Here is a 17,219-nt window from a genome sequence, read left to right on the forward strand (position 1 = left end):
TCTGGACTTGCCTAAAATGGCTCCAGCTTGACAGAGCAAAGGAGCTCCGAGTGGAGCTGGCACCTCAGGCAAACGTTCGACACGCCAAGCCTCAGGCTTGGTGGGAGAGGAAGGGACCGAGGCAGAGCGGATAGTCTTTCCCTTGCTTGTCGACCATGCAAAGAATTAATTGGAGACTAAGGTAAAAACAGAGCACAAAAGGGACAGCGAAGCTATCATCCTAAGAGTCTGGTCCTCAAAAGCAAGGCGGGGAAGAGACCTACTTCTGCATTTCAGAAGAGACAGAGCAGGCTGCGAGCAGACGGGTGCAGGACTACCTTCCCCCTCTGCCCTTCCTGGCAGCAGCCCCCGTGCCGGGCCCCCCTGCGCCGAGCGGGGGCTCAGCCTTCCCGTCGTTTCGGGCCACCGTGCCGAGACGCCCAACTAACTTCATAGACTGCAGACCGAGGGGAACAACGTGCGGACCACAGGCGTCTCTTCTTCCGCCCTTCAATGGTGCTAGCCCTCACCAGTAAATATCCCCGACAAATAACACCTCCCCGGCAGAAGGAAGCTGTGCCAGCGTCATTTCTAGTATTCACTTTTCTTCTAAATGCACCGACTCAGGCTCTCGTAATACACAGAAAATTGTGAAGATGTGAGCTCTACTAACACAGAATAAATATTTTAGACAGTAGTACATTTACGCAATCCTGTTGCATTACATACACTGGATTTCCCTGTGATTCTTCCTGCTGTTAGAACACCTGTATTCAGCACAGTAAAAGCGGAACCACTTGATTTTTACTTCACATTATATATATATATATAATATAAAATATAATAGAAATGTAATATATAATATAAAACACATACACGTATTTGTGTTTCCATAACCAACTACTGTATCAGTAATTTCTTCAGACACCATAAGAGCTCTCTAGTTTGTGTCAACAAGCACAGCCCCCCCCAAGTAAAGGGCAGCTGGCACCAAGACCAGAGGCGTTAAATTGTCGCTGGCGTCAGGATCGTGGATGCTGACCCCAGTTTGAAACCTGCCTTTCTGAGTAAATCCTAGGTCATCTTCATTTCTTTATGTCAGATGTAACCACTTCAGGAAAAGGGACTGCCTCGGGCGATGTGTCTGCATGCTGCCTGTCCCAGCAGAGCTGCGATGCTGCCTGGCCCCATACACAGGCAGCGAGTAAACCAGCAGCCACTAAGGCAAGTTCCCTAAGGAGACGCCTGCGACCTGCCCCACTTCGGCAGTCTGGCCTTGGCTAACAGCCGAGCAACGTCCCAGCTAATCCAGTGGTAACTCTCACGCTTTTGCAATGATTAATGTAGTGGGCATATCTACACTGCGAGTGTTGTAGTGCTCTACATACAGTACTGTACGTGTGCATACGGCGAATGTATTTACACTGTACATGCTGACATCCGCTGTAAATCCACTGTTGCTGACATGGATTTATTGTTTAATAAATTACGGGTCGGATTTTGAAAGGCAGCCAATGCCCACTCTGTTCTCCTTGAAGTTACCAGGAAAAGTCTCTCTTAACTTCAGCGGAAAAGTTAGAGGAACACTCAGAATTTTTTTTAAATCCTAACTTACATGGAGATGTAAAAGCTTACAAAATGGGTATACACAAATGTAAATTGCTCAAACAATTCTGTAAATTTACCTCAGAAAATAATTTTGCAGTTTGCAGGTATTTCACTTCAAAGCCACAGCAGACATGAAAGCCAAGAGGAGCAGAGAGAGAGAACTGAGATTCATGACTCTCTTTGTTTCTTAAATCTGGACATAATGCATAATGTTTGAGTCTTAACCTAGACCTGAAGTATAACACACGGCAGCACAATGTTTCTTACAGCAAAAGGAGCTATATCTTGTAGCAGTAACTTATAAAACTTAAGTAACATGAATAATTAAGAGGCGATTAACAGAAATATTAAATAAATAATATGTTGCATTACAATAGCATCACATATAGGTTTTAAAACTCTTAACAGAGAGTGTAAGGAATAGTAAAGCACTTAGAGCAAATAATTTTACCTTCACCAAATAATCTAACGGTTTAGTGTGTTTAAAGAAGTAACTACCATATACCCGGACTTTCAACATGACAGAATCTGAGAGGCTGTATATAGTTTTCTGTACGTAGAAGAGGAAGTACCATATCCTAACGCTACAGACATTCTTCCCAAACATTGGGTTTTCTTAAGGGCAACTTACAACAGCAGTTTTGTTAAATAAATAAGGATCAAAATTGCTACCTTTGGTCATGCTGAGCTCCCTTTACTCAGGACCTGATCGTGCACGTAAACTCCAGGTTGGCATGAAGAGCAAGTACAAAGCCTTGGCTGCGCACCACAGCTCACAGGACCAAAGCCCATCAGGACAAAACCCCATTTCCTCAAGAAATGCCCAATTCATTTCAGAAGTATCTCCCATCCAAACACTAACACACGCACCTAAGCGTGATCCTAAGTACCTGCGCGTTTAGGTACATCCAAGAAGCCATATCCCAGTGAAGAATAGTCTCTGTCATACTCCTGAGCCCTTTCACCGCCTAGACGAAAAAGAGCAGACGTCAGCATCTGCAATTGAAACTGAACGAATAGGATTTGCTTGCCCTTGAGGCAAAGGCAATAGTTATAAGAATCTAGCAATTAATTATTACTAAAATGACTTCTTGCATGAGCCTCTGCAAAGGTATTAGTTAAATGAGGGGCGTTTAAATTATAGTGAGACACTTGCAGATTCATAGTTATTTGGATGCGATAGCTCTCAGTAAATGCTGTCTGTTGTAAATCATGACAACGGAATATATTGCAAAACATACTAAGGAACAGATGACATCTGAAGCCAGCAACAGTTTCAAATCGCACACGGTGGACAGATGTCTCTGTATTTCAGCGGTCACCTTCTCAAATTATTCTGTGGACCATAATACTGAGCTCTCAACAGGCAGAGCATCTCCTATCTGTAAGCGCATTCATTTTATCAATCATCTGATTTGTGGCATTTGTGGCCTCTTCCATTACCACCCATCATGAGACACACTATCCTTCAAACATTGTTACATTGTCAGCACTTTTGTACAAGACGACTTTTTAATGTCTTTTTCTTTGCTTTCCCTATAAAGAATTAAAGATGAGGAAGGTGAAAAAAACATTCCACTTACCATATCTTTTCGTAAAACTCTGATCAACTGCTTTTCGTGTAACTTCTAAAATGTGCCTTTTATTATTAATTCAGTGGATCAGAGAGCTCCTGTAAGACCTTCAGAGACTCTCTAGAACTATGTGCAGTTTACAAGCTTTAAGCACGTGTAGTATTAGACAGCTGCAACGGTTTATTTGGTTTGGGGCATTCATTTTTTCCCCACGTATGCAAAACGGTCACCTCCAAGATCACAGTGCCTCTCACCTACTGCCCACAAAAACTGCACGCTAACCATCTTTATGTGACTTTTTGCTTAAAGAGAAATGCTGCAGCATCTATGCCACAGGTAGATTTTAACAACCACAATCACGTTTGTATTCTCTCCAAATGCTCCAGCTCTTCCACTCCCTTGACATCTCCATTCTCCCAAAGATGAAGTCACGTCAGCACTGTTAACTGATCGGTAGGAGCTAAGTTTGTCATGGACAAGATCTGGCCTGGCAGGCGTGATGGTATATGAAAGAGTAAAAAACAGGAGACTGCCTTTTCTGGCTGGATCTTACATTTGGCACTACCACAACCCAAGAAATTCTGTTTCCTCCCAGCACCCAATTCCATCTACAGAGCTATGGGACATGCTGAAGGGATGATAGCCTAAGTATGTGCCTTTGAGGGACTCTTCGAGGAAATCCGTCTGCTGGCATTCGTCCCTAGGCAACTACGGAGTGGCTCCATCTCTTTTGTGGAACAATCATAACCGAGCCAAAACTGCTCTGGTTTCACGTCACCGGAGATTGGAATCTGCTCGGAAGGTACAGCTGAAACATACCCCGAACAACTGGTCTGACCACTACTCTGGATTTCTAATAACAGTTGTTTAAAAGAGCATCAAATGCATCAGTGGATTTTCAAAGCAAACTATCGCCACCAGGAGCTGGATTTAGAAGCCCTACCTTTACAGAAAGATCAGTGGTTGTCTCATGACACCTTCAAAGTCAGATCTCAGCTGAGATCTTCATGGTGAAAAGCCTTGAAAGCAATGGTATTTCCAAGATGCTATTCAGTCACCCTCCCTTACTTCTCTCCTACACAAAAATAAATTGAGAAAGACACTTTGGGGGATATCATAGGATCTAAAGAACAGATAATGGAACAGTGAGCCTTTCACTGCCAGGACACCAGAGACTTCACACAGCAGATTTCACCCGAGAGTGATTTTTTTAATGTTTCCGTCCTACACCTCTAGAAATAGGGCTTTAAGAATATGATTTTCACATTCCCTCGGCTTAGGTGTTACTCTAAAGAGAGACTGCTAAAGAAAGCTCGATTACCTGGGACAAGATAAAAAAGACTTAAAAAAAAAAAAAAAAAAAAAAAGGTTTCAGGGCAAGTAAGTTAAATGCAGAGTGTACACGTATTTGAGAGACACATTTATTCCATGCAGTTGGATTTTCTCCTGTATTTTTCTCTTTACACAATTCTGTTTAAAATTAATAGGCAGATGGTCAAAATATTTTAACTGTGCACCTATCTCTATTTTTCAGTATCTGAGTGCTCTCTGATTGAGAATCTTTCTTGAGCAATTTTTTGCCATTTTAGCAAATATCTAAATAGGAGCAAACTGAACAGCAAAACAAGCTGATTGCCAAATTTTTTTCAAGTAAAAAGCACAGCCTGTGGCTTTACCTACCTAACGGGGTCAGGATTTTCCAGCCCAGCAAGTGTTCAGAGAGCTGGCGCTGGTAGAATCCGTGCCCTGGTCTGGCAGCAGTTCACCAGGCAGCACCCCCACGTCCAGAGACCTGGTGCTTTCCATGAAAACCTTGTCCTGCCTGGGAGCTATGATCAATGTATCTGCGGTTCAACCAGTCGGAACTCCTGAAAAGTTTCAGCCAAATTTTCCATGCAAAGTGCCAAAACTTTATAAGTTCCAACACACTAGTCTGCCAAAACACTGCATAACCCAGACTTGCAAATCTTTCACTCTTTCAGCATAAACACCCTGTCAGGCGACAGACAGGTTTAGATGAATGCCATCAGAACCAAGGATTATAGTATTTCACTCCTGACCAAAATTAGGGTAATATATCACCAGAAACCTAGCCCTAGTGCACCAATGAACCCTTAACAAACCAATAGTAACAGCTGTAAGCAACATTATTAATATCTGACACTAACTGCTGAATGTAAATATGCTGGACCTTCCATGCAATTCGATGCAACAGGAATGCATGCAGTGTGGGCACGTGGGTCCAAGTCACCTCTCTTTCACAAAGGAAGGAATCTGCATCACTAGATCGTGTAGACCCAGGAGAAACATCAAGGGCAGGGAACAGTCTGACAATGAATATTCTGCCTCAAAATAAACTGATGGTGACTTAATAGCCTACTCCCACCTCGCATAATCTGCTGCCAATAAGGCTATGAATGAATGAATGAAACTTCTGCACCAGAAGAGTAAGACACTTTCTGTGTGATATTGGGCACTGAAAAAACAAAAAGGTTGTCTAGTAAAGCTATATAGGAGAACAGAACTGGAGATTTCTATTTTTCATTATGTAAATTGAACAGTTTATAGGACGAAGGTCTGTTTCATTTTCCATTATTGCAATTTATACTAAAAAATAAAAAACAAAACAAGAGCTTTGCATGAAACACTCTTTGCAGGTTCTTTTTCAAGTGGGCTATGTTAAAAACATCTCCTGTTAATATTTTCAATATTGTTACCCAGTAGCTCTAGAAAGATCTAAATTTTCAAGTACTTTTGCTCAAAGAAAAGGCTGTATATGAAGGGAGCAGACAACCTAGCTGAGTCACACTTGTTCCAAGTAAAAGTACAGAGTATTTGATGACAAATGTGAACTATATGTCCCAAAACCAGTGCTGTGCCACATACCTAAGGAACAACATAAGGAAATTTTTCAGAAAGCAGAAATACCAGTTTCCTTCTGTTTACCTTCTGTAGTGTAGTGAAGACATAATTACCCATGAATGGTACAAAAGGCTGGTTTGAATCTATGATTTCTTCTGAAATGCTTCCAAAATACCCAAATGCAGCAAGGCCCTAAATGAGAACTTCAACATCTCAAGAACATCAGTCTTTTGTGAGACTCTTACAGGTTATGTTTTGAGTTGCAGCTGATAATCAGAAGCGGAGAAAAACCTATCTAAAAAGTTGAAGTAGTCTCAGAGGAAAGGGGTGGAAGGAATAGAGATTTGCAGAAAGATCTTTCAAATACCAATTCAATTTTTTAGACAGCAGTGGATTTTGTGTGCACGATGATCTTCAACAGGCAAAACGGTACAGTAGTGGTCATCCTTTTAAGGTACAACCTAAACCAATAGTCTCAAAGATTTCTCGGCCATCTGAAAGACATATGGGCTTTTTTTCCATTTTTGCAATGTTACAGATATTTCTTCTACTTTAAAAAACAACAAACGTTTAAGTCAAATTAAGCTCTAAAAAAAATTACCTTCTGATAACAACCACATGCTAAATGGCAGTTGTACAGGCACTGCAGTAAGAGATTACTCACATCTGCAAGTAGAAAGCATTTATCAAAATTAGAGTCTTATAAACCATCATACATAAACCTATAGAAAAATCAATGCCCATGGCTTATATTAGCAAGGAGCAATGAATTATTACTTATCCAGCAGATAACAGAAGCTTGCTTTTCCTGTAAAAATTCAAAGCCCTTCAAACCATACCCAAAGCCCTTAGAAGTCAGTGAAGGCTTCTCACTGACTTCCATGAGCTTCGGCTGACACCCATAGTCTGTCCTTAATCTTGGCAGCAAATTCTATCACTTCTTTCAGAGAAAATCCAGTGGTTGTTTTAAGAGTGTCTAATCCATGAGGACAAAACTTTAATGAGTTTCTAAATTTATATCTTTAGAAGCAAAAAAAAAAAAAAAATATATATATATATATAATAGAAAAACCTGTGACCTAGAATCTATTCCAAACCACTGCTCTTCTTTTCACTGGCTCTGCTCACTCTCCCGAGCCAAAGTCGCTAGATCAAATTCATCTCACACACCTGGGCTAATGGACAGAAAATATACTGTAACTCTCTTGCCACATAGAAATAAGGTTTTTACCTTATCCCTCAAAAACAGCAAAGGGCTTGAGCTCTGCAGACCCATTATCACCTCAGGGAAGCTATCACCACATCTGGCTGCAGATGGAAGTCAGCGAATAGCTACTTACATTAATCATCATCATATGATTTGACATACAGCTTGCTAACTTGGTGTGCGCATGCATGTGCAGGTGCATATATAAATGTGTGTATTAATATCTATATTATAATTAATCTGCACTGTGATCACTTCCCAGCACTAGGGGAGGCAAGGTTTCACCTTCCAACAAATAAACACATTTTTAACCAATTAGGCAAGCGTGGGAATGGTTATTTCCTGTCTGTCTGAGCAAATGAAAACCATTCAGGACATTCACAAGATAAATTATCCTTTCCACACTGGGAGATGGCAACAAAATTGCTTTGCGAGTTGAATGACTAAGCCCTTTCCTGATAAACTTAAGGGAGTAAACAATTAAGCCAAATAAATAAGCACTAAAACACTGGGAACATAAACTATTTCATAGCGATTCATAGTTTAAGCTAGTTCCATCAACCCGTAGGCTGTATGGTTACAAATGACTAGCTATGTCTCATTCCAACTGACTCCTTATTTCCTTTTACTTAGTAGCTTTTAAATGAAAGTGATTTTCTCTTAGAATGACTTAAATGGGAGAATGCTTAAAAAAGTGTATTTTATTAATTACATTTCTCACAAAACTGCCTTGATTTGGCAGAAAAAATATTATCTGCAATTTATTAAGCTTGACTATGCAGTTCATTGGCCATCTGAAGTTGCCTGTTTCTCTCTCCATTAACTACAGAGGGAGCCTTGGGTGACTAAGCTCCCAGCTTTCGTGGTCGGGAATGGGAAGAGAGATGGGAGGAATACAGCGTTCAATTCATCAGACTTGCCAGAAAGATTCAGAGACACCAGTCACTACTGAGCCATTACTCTTCCCCAGGCTTAAAAAGCATAAAAGAAGATTTCTAGGGTCTGGAAAAAAAATTGGAAAACTGAAGCTATATTTGAACTGAAATGTATTTGTCCAATTGCCTTCTGAATTCCCCGCCTCCATAAATTCTTGTTCAGCAAAGGACCACAGACAAAACATTTCACGTGGATTACTTTAGTTTTTACCAACCTGATGTGTGACTTCAGCTAGGGTTACTGGGATACCTGTCTTAACTATGGAGACCACATAATAAACCTAAGCGTTCAGCATTCCCCTCGACTCTTTTGGTTTTCCAACAGAGAAAAATAATGTTATGTAAAGTGGTGGTGTTACACATTTGATGATTGGATGCTCACTAATGTAACACCCTGCTTAGTGAATAAAAATACGTATTTGTGTCTGAAATGCCATTTTCTGTAATCACTATACCATATGTTTGATGGAAGTTAGACTTCTTTTTTAGGGCAAGGGCTATACTTCAAATTTTCTGCAACTCTACAACCATACATGAAATATTTGTTCCCAGCAAGTATGTCCACATAAAGAATCACCGCAAGTAAAATTTGGGTTAGACATTCACCAGACCTTTATAAGGGTAACAGCAAAGCAATGATATAGACAGCCTGAGGAGACTGTGAAATCTTCAGCATTGGAGATCTGAAGAAAAGGTTGGAGAAATATTTGCCAGGAATAGCTGAGACAGAGTTGATTCTGCCTTAGTCAGGTAGATGAGCCAAGGGACCTCCGAGAGTCTCTTCCACATGAATCTTCTACGGTTTTCTTTGTGTGTATGTGGGTGCCTGACAGCATGACATCATTTCCAGATGAGAGATATTAGTTTTAGGAAAAATAAGAATTCAAAGAAATGAGGCATTGAGTAGGCCTTTGGGAACAGTAACAGGCTTATCCTTGACACTCACTGTCCATCCTGAAGGTGGTTTAATAAAGGGCAGGATATTGCACAGCATAAAATGAAAGAGAGAAAACACATAAGAACTTCTTGTGTTCCACTGGGTTGGTTTATAATTTGGCAGGTCTCTAATTTAAAGGAATTGAACAGTACTTTCTAGGCAGACTTTATCAACCTGAAAACAATAATATCCTACTCTAGTACCTAGGGTTTATTACATTTCTAGCAAAACGACAAATGAGAGCAAACAGGAACCTTTCACTCGTTTCTACCCAAGAATTTAAATTCCTTCACTGACCCATTTTCACAGTCTACAGGAAACTACAGAGCAAAATCTTTTACTTAGTCCCATTTTTATTTAATTTTAAATACATTTTATTTACCTTAAAGTGAATAAACCAAAGCTGGTAAACAGCTGGGCAAGGGGGCCAATGTATGGAAAGAGGAAGATAATTTACTGTGTTTAGTTATACATACACAGTGTAAAAATTACATAAAAATATGTGAACAATGAACTATGTATTTATGATCACATCGATCGTTAGAGTTGCTTGGTGTAGCTCTCTCTGCATCCCTTTTTTGCTGTTTTTCTAGTGTTTATCGTCTTTGTGGAAAAGACAATATTCCTTTGTGTTTTGACAGTGCTGGACGCTTTGGGGATGCCACCACAATCTAGCTAATATCTGTCCCCTTAGAACTCGTTGGCTGACACCTACAAGGCTCACTGAGTAAAAGAGAGAAGGAAAGGCCAAAACAAAGCAGCAGAAGTGCAGCAACGAACACTTGCCGCAGCAGAGAAAAAAGTACAAATCTGACTAATTCAGTCTTCTGTGTTCGTAAGCAGATTCGGATATTGCTCTCAAGGCTTGACCTGGAATAACTTATGACTCCATCAGAAAAAGAGCATTTACCAGGACTGCAGATGACATAGGTCAAGAAGATGTAATTTGATGTTATCACACCCTTTGACTCGTAATGGTGATAAAATAGTTACTATTGAAGTTTTGACCTTTTCCCATCTGGTGCCAGGCAGAATCCTAAGAGGAAAACCCTGTCCTTTGTAAAAAAAAAAAAAAAAAAAAATATGGGGTTGTAGAGGAGAGACAGAGGGGAGATTTTGTCCCAAAAATATTAAGAAGAAAATTAAGAGTATACTAGACATCTGAAAAAAAGGGATTTTTCCATCTCTGCATACTCTCTGGGCAAAAAGCTTTGGGAAACCTCTATTCCACTGTTGTCCTGCCAAGGCAGCTACGGAAATATAGACTGGTTCTTACTGAATTCAGCAGCAGGCCCAGTGGTAAAGCAGGGGAGCTTGCAACTTAAATCCTGCTCTACCTCCCGGGAGCATAAATCGTACTGGCTTTTGCTCAGCCACCAAATAAGAAATTGGTGCCTCCTTCAATACTTCACCACTTATCCTCTTTCCTAGCCAGCTTGCGTTCAGTACGAAGAGTCCAAAGGCAGCTGACAAGTGACACTGCTTCCTCTTCCAGCTCTAGCATCTGCCTTGCCCTTCTGGGCCACGCACCAGGATGGTCTTGAGAGCAGGAGCTGGCAGTGTTTGAATCTACCCCTTCAGCCCTGATCAGTAGCACTGTCCAGCGCTGTTACTGCTGTCCTTGCAGATGCCAGATGCGACACCACCGCATCGCTGGGGTGCAGAACTGGCGGGGGCAGGGACTAAAACCTCCAACCAAACACCTACTGCACTGTGCCCTTCTTCCTTTTTGGTCCTCCAACTTTTGTCCCGTTTGATCCTGCTGAACACATAATAAGTAAATAATGCCTTTCTCCCATTTGCAGATACTGCTAGAGGGCTTCTCCCTTGTCCTTGTTTCATGTTGATTTTTATTCAGTCACATTTTCATATAAAAATGTGCACATCTGTAGGATTTAATCCATATGGTGTTATTTCTGTACATACAGCCTAAACAACATTTCTGCTTGCAAATTCCCTTAATTATAACCATCCACTAGCACTAAAATAAGCCACAGTACCTAATGCTCTTAGTCTTCAATCACAACATGCTCAGTATGAGCTCACTTTGTGTGCAGACCAAATGATCCAGACCAGCTCTATCTATGCTGCATATACAGGCAGACTCTTCTGCACTTAGGGCTCCTCACCAGGTGAGCAAGTTTCTGTGCATGACAGTAATCGATTCAAAAAACAGGTAATACAAACAATTCGTGGAATAGCACTTCAGGACGAAATGAAGATCCAGAATAAAAGACTACATACAGCCTTGAAGTGGACAAACTAACTTGCTGTTTCAGGGACACACGAATTATCACACTGGAGATCTGAAGTCAGTCTAGTCTCTACCAGTGATTGGATCAAGATGCTGCAGAGCAACAGGCAAACACTCCACCACAGGCTCATGCAGGTTCATTTGCCCCTGTCCGTAGGGAGCATATCTTGTTCTTTACTGGACAGAAGCAAACAAAATACTGAAATACAGTTATTCTAGAGCAAAGTTTATTCCATTTAATTATGATGACACTGGACATTCCTATATATCCACGTCTGAGTCTTTTTTCAAATATAACTACATTTTAAGCATTGACAACTTCTTTGGGTAGTAATTTTATTTATATATTTAAACAACAGATGTAGATTTCTTTCATTGATTTTGAATTTCCTGGTTTTGAATTTCATGGAGTATCTCTTACCTTTTCTATGAGAGAAGCAGAAAAAAGCTCCAAAGTGTATTCTGCAGTTATTCATGCTTTACATATTTTCAATCTATTTTCTCTTCTTCCTCTCCTCAAAGATTAAAAATCTTTTCTCAATTGCCCTTCACTGAATCTTTTCCATGAGACAGAGATGACCAGAACTTGACATACTATTTAAGACTTATACAGAATATACATGTATTATCATATTCTCCATAGCATTCAAGGTCCCATGCAAGCTAGCATCGCCTTCACGTCTTCTAACCAATGCCACACGAGAATATGACCTCATTCAGCTGTAATGCCCAGGTTCAATAGCAGTATTGATGATGCCATGACTTTAGAGCTATGAAAAGTATCTTAGTTATTTCACATCCCTGTTAAAATTATCCTACCTGGACAGTATGGCTGTCATATTCAGGCCACATATCGTGGCCTTGAGCTCTTTAGTCTCAAGAATCCAAATAAACGCCAGCCTCTCTCCCTAGCCTGCATAATACCTTTCTTAGGCACAGGTTTCCATCACTCTTTACAGGATATGCAGGCTTGGAACAATACAACTCCCATTTAAGCTACTACAGTAGTTTAAGTTCACTGTATACAGAATTTATCGCTCTGAAGACAAGTTGTATCCTTGGTCTTTTTAGTGATCTATCACTGAACTGTGATGAGAACATTGAAGATGCAATCATTTCCCACACTTGATATCCTATAAGAAACAAGTGCACCAAGTTTCAAGATTTTAAATTAATGCAAACGTGTAAATGATTCATATCAGTCATCTTGTTAAACATGTCTAGTGTATGGCATCTGGTGTTAACCATTTCTCCTATCATCAAGCTCCAACATGTAACTAGCTAGCTAGAGTCATTGATCCAACACTGTCAACCCTAGCTTCTCACAGAAAGAAAACAACAGTAACATATAACGCTCTAGGTAACAGGGGTATCCACAGCTTCCCCATGAGCAAGCAATTCACACCACCAATGAAAGTATCATGTACGTCATTAAAAATGGAAAAGGGTTAACTAGCACTAGCAAGACAAATCCCAAGATGAAATGGTTTTCAATATGTTGCTTGATACAATATGACGACTTTGCATCAAATTTTTGCAGAAAAATTATATTCAAGTAAGCTGATCATGAATAAATTTGTTCTGCTGTGGAATTTTTCCAGGCATGACTCACATATTAAGCAAACACTATCCACAATGTGTTTTTACTCCTAAAGGCATTTGAATCTTTTTTCTAAAAAGAGACAGAAGGACAAATATTTGAGACTTCCTCCAGGGGCAATCTTTGTTCAATTGCTACTTTTCCACTGGCTTTTACTTGCTGTACTCACACCTTCATTGTGAATTCTGCAGAGGTTCCCTCTGTTCTCTTTCACATGTCATTCTCTTTTCAGGTGCCCACCATTGATCTAAAGACAGCTTTTCTTATTTGGTAAAAGGGCAACTGGAGGCAGAGCAACAGTTTAACATTTTTGGTTCCAGTCCTGTTCTGTAGTCAATTTAATCTCATCACCTGCTTCACGCTCCTTTCATTCCTCTTGTTCAGAAACCCATAGACACATGGCAAGAGCTATCCAGAGGCAGAGTGAAACGGCATGCAGCAGGGGCTTAGAGCTGAACTAAGAAAAATTAATTCCAACAAAGGTCAAGTTTTTCACCAGAGGTAACAGAGGGTTCAGTATTGTACTAAAGCGCCCCAAACAAAAGAGCAGCACTTTCTGCATGGGCACTTACAGTACAAACACCTGATTTTCAGGTGACAGACACTGGTCGAATCCAGGCAAGGAGTAGTATTCCTCCTCAGTTGCTCTTTGCAGTTTTATAGTCAAGGTCCCAAAAGGCAACCGGTCACTAAGAGCCAGTGCCAGCGAGGAATCAAGTACTTCACACTCACCTGCGAGGTCAGTACTTTGGTGGTAGTGGGGTCTTCTCTGTTGGAATTTGTAGATATTACACCAGTTGTTCCTGCTGACAGTCCGCAGAACTGGTACAGCAAGAACCAGCGACCGGAGGGAGCATACGCAGGTGCCAGGTGGGAGACCTGCTCTTCCAGTCCCCAGGCCAGCCTTACTAGCGAGGATCAGAAGGCAGAATGAGGAACTTAAAGAAAAGGAGGTAAATGCCTTACATTCACATTGACCAAGTCTCCTTTCCTTTGACCTAACATGGTCCAAAATGAGAGTAAGGACCATCCTGACAGCAAGGGCATGAAAGTTCAGGTAGCCACCTGTGCTACACACACTTCCAGGTGTAAACCAAAGGCAGAGTAACATAGAGGCAGTTCTAACTAAGAGATGGGTCCTGCTGTTTTACCCTGCTACAGTGTCTGCATCATGCCTTCCCCTGTTTTGCAGAACAGCTAAGAGATGACTGAATTGGTCTACATGTACAAATACCTTTTTGCATAGGCTTCTACAGATGAGGTAGACAAGCAAGAGTTTGGAGCCAGCCATGAATACCAGCTGCCATGGCAATAGAATGAAGTGGTTAAAAAAAGCATTAGAAATATTGCGATATTCGCTTTATGGCAGCGGTCTGGAACCAAACCCACAGTATCTCCGAGGTAGGCCTGTAGTCATGTTCATATTCAAGCAAGTCCATGTTAGGTACATGGAATTCCCCCCCCCCCCCCCCCAAAAAAAAAAGCAGCTCCGTAGCGGTCTGTGCTTAGCCTGAGGTTAAGGGAGGTATACTATTCACTGCAATGACAGAAGAGTTACCTCAATGCTGTATCTAGCTCTGCATACAGCATGGCTCATCATTTTCTTCCCTCCTCACTACAATGTCTTTACATTTTTAAAACTCTTTCATGAAGAATAGGGGAAAAAAATGAAAACAGCAAGAAAGATGTATTAATAAGTAACCAAAAAGCCTTTCTTTTCTGGCTATTACTAAATTGGATTAAATGATCTCCTGCAATCAGAGCCACCTCTTACTGGAAAAAGGAGAAATGAAGAAATGGTTCTGAGATGAAAACTGACCTTAAGAAAAATATCATTATTGCCTTCTTTCTCCAAAATGTTAAACATAGTCAAGTCTGTCTTGATTTCATCAAGATACTCCCTAGGCAAGAGAAAAGATTCCAGAAATACTACAAACACTACGACTATTTGCACTGCAACATATTCCCAGACACTTTCCTTGCGATCTACTCCTTCTGACATGACATTCAGAACATCACTAAAGCTCAGTATCAGGCCGTGTCATTCAGCATCTGGCGTTGCAGCAATTATTGAGTTACTGGGATTGAACACCTTTCCCTGACTAATCCACACGGACTGAGGGTACTCAGCAGGAGAATTTGACTTCTGAAGACAACACTGATCTTTCTACACTTCAACACAGGATGTGTTTCTAGGTCCTGCACGTTTAGCATAACTCAAACCAGCCACAGTAGGAATTTCAAGGAGTAGATTATTAAAGCACTGGCATTCTGCAACTGCTATTTACTTTCAGAATACCTGCTATTAATGTCTTCTGTCTAAACAAACATCACCATTACTGCTCCCAGTGCTTCCCAGTTTTCTCCCCTCTTCTTCATCACACTACAACTTCCTTAAAGCTTGACTATAAATCTTCTTATCATTTTAACTAGTCATTGCATTGTGTGTAAGGAATACTGAGCATCAACTAGATCTTGCACTTTTTCTTTATTCTCCTGCTCTTCTCAGGCTTTTATGATTCCTGCTGGCATTGCTTGCCTAGGAAATCTCAGATCTGGAAAAGGATTTTGTTTCGGTTTCTCTAAGAAAATGGAAAAAAGAAAGCAAGAAAAGAAATATCCCATCAAATCAATTGCCTTACTTAACTTGTATTAATCAGTCAAATGTTTTGGGGTGCTTTCTTTGCAAGAGCTCTAATTTTTTTTCTTTCTAGATTAAGAAGAACCAATGCTTCCTCTAAACTGCGTGTCAGCCTAAGCAGGTGTAGAGACAATGCGACTTCATCCACACTAATGGATTTGGTCCTCCTTTGTTTTGGACTTCCAATACAAGACAGACATTGACAAACTGGAGCGAATCCAGGGAGGGCCACCAGAATGGTCATGGGGCTGGAACACATGGCATATGAAGGAAGCGGGGTTTTTCAGTCTGCAGAAGAGAAGGCAAAGGGGGTCTTACTGCTGTCTATGACTACCTAACAGGTGGTTACGGAGGAGATGGAGTCAGACTCCTCTCAGATGCACGGGGAAAGAATAAAAGATTCCGAGCACAAGGTGCATCGAGGGAAATTCTGATGAGCTATTAGGAAACAAAATTCACAATGAGGGTGATCAAATGCTTGGCCAGGTTACCCAGAGAGGCATGCAATCTCCACCCTTGGAGATACTCGGAGCGCAACTGCACGAGGCCCTGAGCACCCTGAGCTAAGCTGGTCCTGCTTTCAGCAGGAGGTTGGACTAGAAACCTCCAAAGGTTCCACCAAGACTAAACTACTCTGTGTTTTTATGATTCCACCCTGATATCACTGAATCAGAAGAGGCCCATTTTCCAGGCTACTTGATTCCTCCAGACAGTTCACTTCTCTCTACAATGAAAACTCACAACTAGTACAATATTTGAGTATAATAGGCAGCTCGTAACTGGCATCTCACATTTAACCTTTCCTTTCCTCTCATACCAAGCAGGGTGATGCAGTTCTCTGCTCTGTTCCTGAGAATGATCAGGAAACATTAATCTCAAGAATGCTAATAAGCTCTTTTCTGTCAGTAACAAAGGACGCGGGAGGCATGGACCTTCTACTGTAAGGATCCAGGGCCTAGCGATCCGTGTTCAGGAATAAATAACCAGTGATTGTAAGGAAGCCAAGTCTTTTCAGGCCAATACATTCTCTGAAGATAATGAACTATCCTGACATATTCTGGAACTCTTCTCCCTGTCCTCTGTAGCAATGGGAGAATGGAACCATTCATCAACATGACACAGCATGGCTTCCAAATATTGAGACATCTCGATACAGTCAGCTGAGTAATATCGCTTTCCGTGTCTCTGCTGTTGCTTTCAAAAATGATCTAGTAACAACCAGGGAAAGACAAAGCTGTGATAACTTTCCACAGGCCAGGTGAAAGCACAGACCAGACCAGGTAAGGCACAATTATTCTGAGCTTCGTCTTCTAGCTCCCTAGGGAAAAGTTTTAGGGATGCTTTCCTCTCACATGACTTTGCTGAATGCGCCATTTCTGACAACAACACATCCTAAGTACTTTCTTTCTCCACCACATTTTTGCCATTCCCTTCTCTATTCAACCAGGAAACACTAAAGCAAATCATATAGAACAAAGTACGTATTTGACATAAAATGCAATATATCTTAAAGTATGCATCAAAACTAAATGCTGCCTTTGGATGCAAGCCTAAAGCTTCTGCAAGTATCTAAGGGAAAGAATTTTTTCAGGATTCAACTGAGATCACCAAGTACAAGTGTA

The sequence above is a fragment of the Apteryx mantelli genome, unplaced genomic scaffold, assembly GCF_036417845.1.
Source record: "Apteryx mantelli isolate bAptMan1 unplaced genomic scaffold, bAptMan1.hap1 HAP1_SCAFFOLD_72, whole genome shotgun sequence".
NCBI classification, from domain to species: Eukaryota; Metazoa; Chordata; class Aves; order Apterygiformes; family Apterygidae; genus Apteryx; species Apteryx mantelli.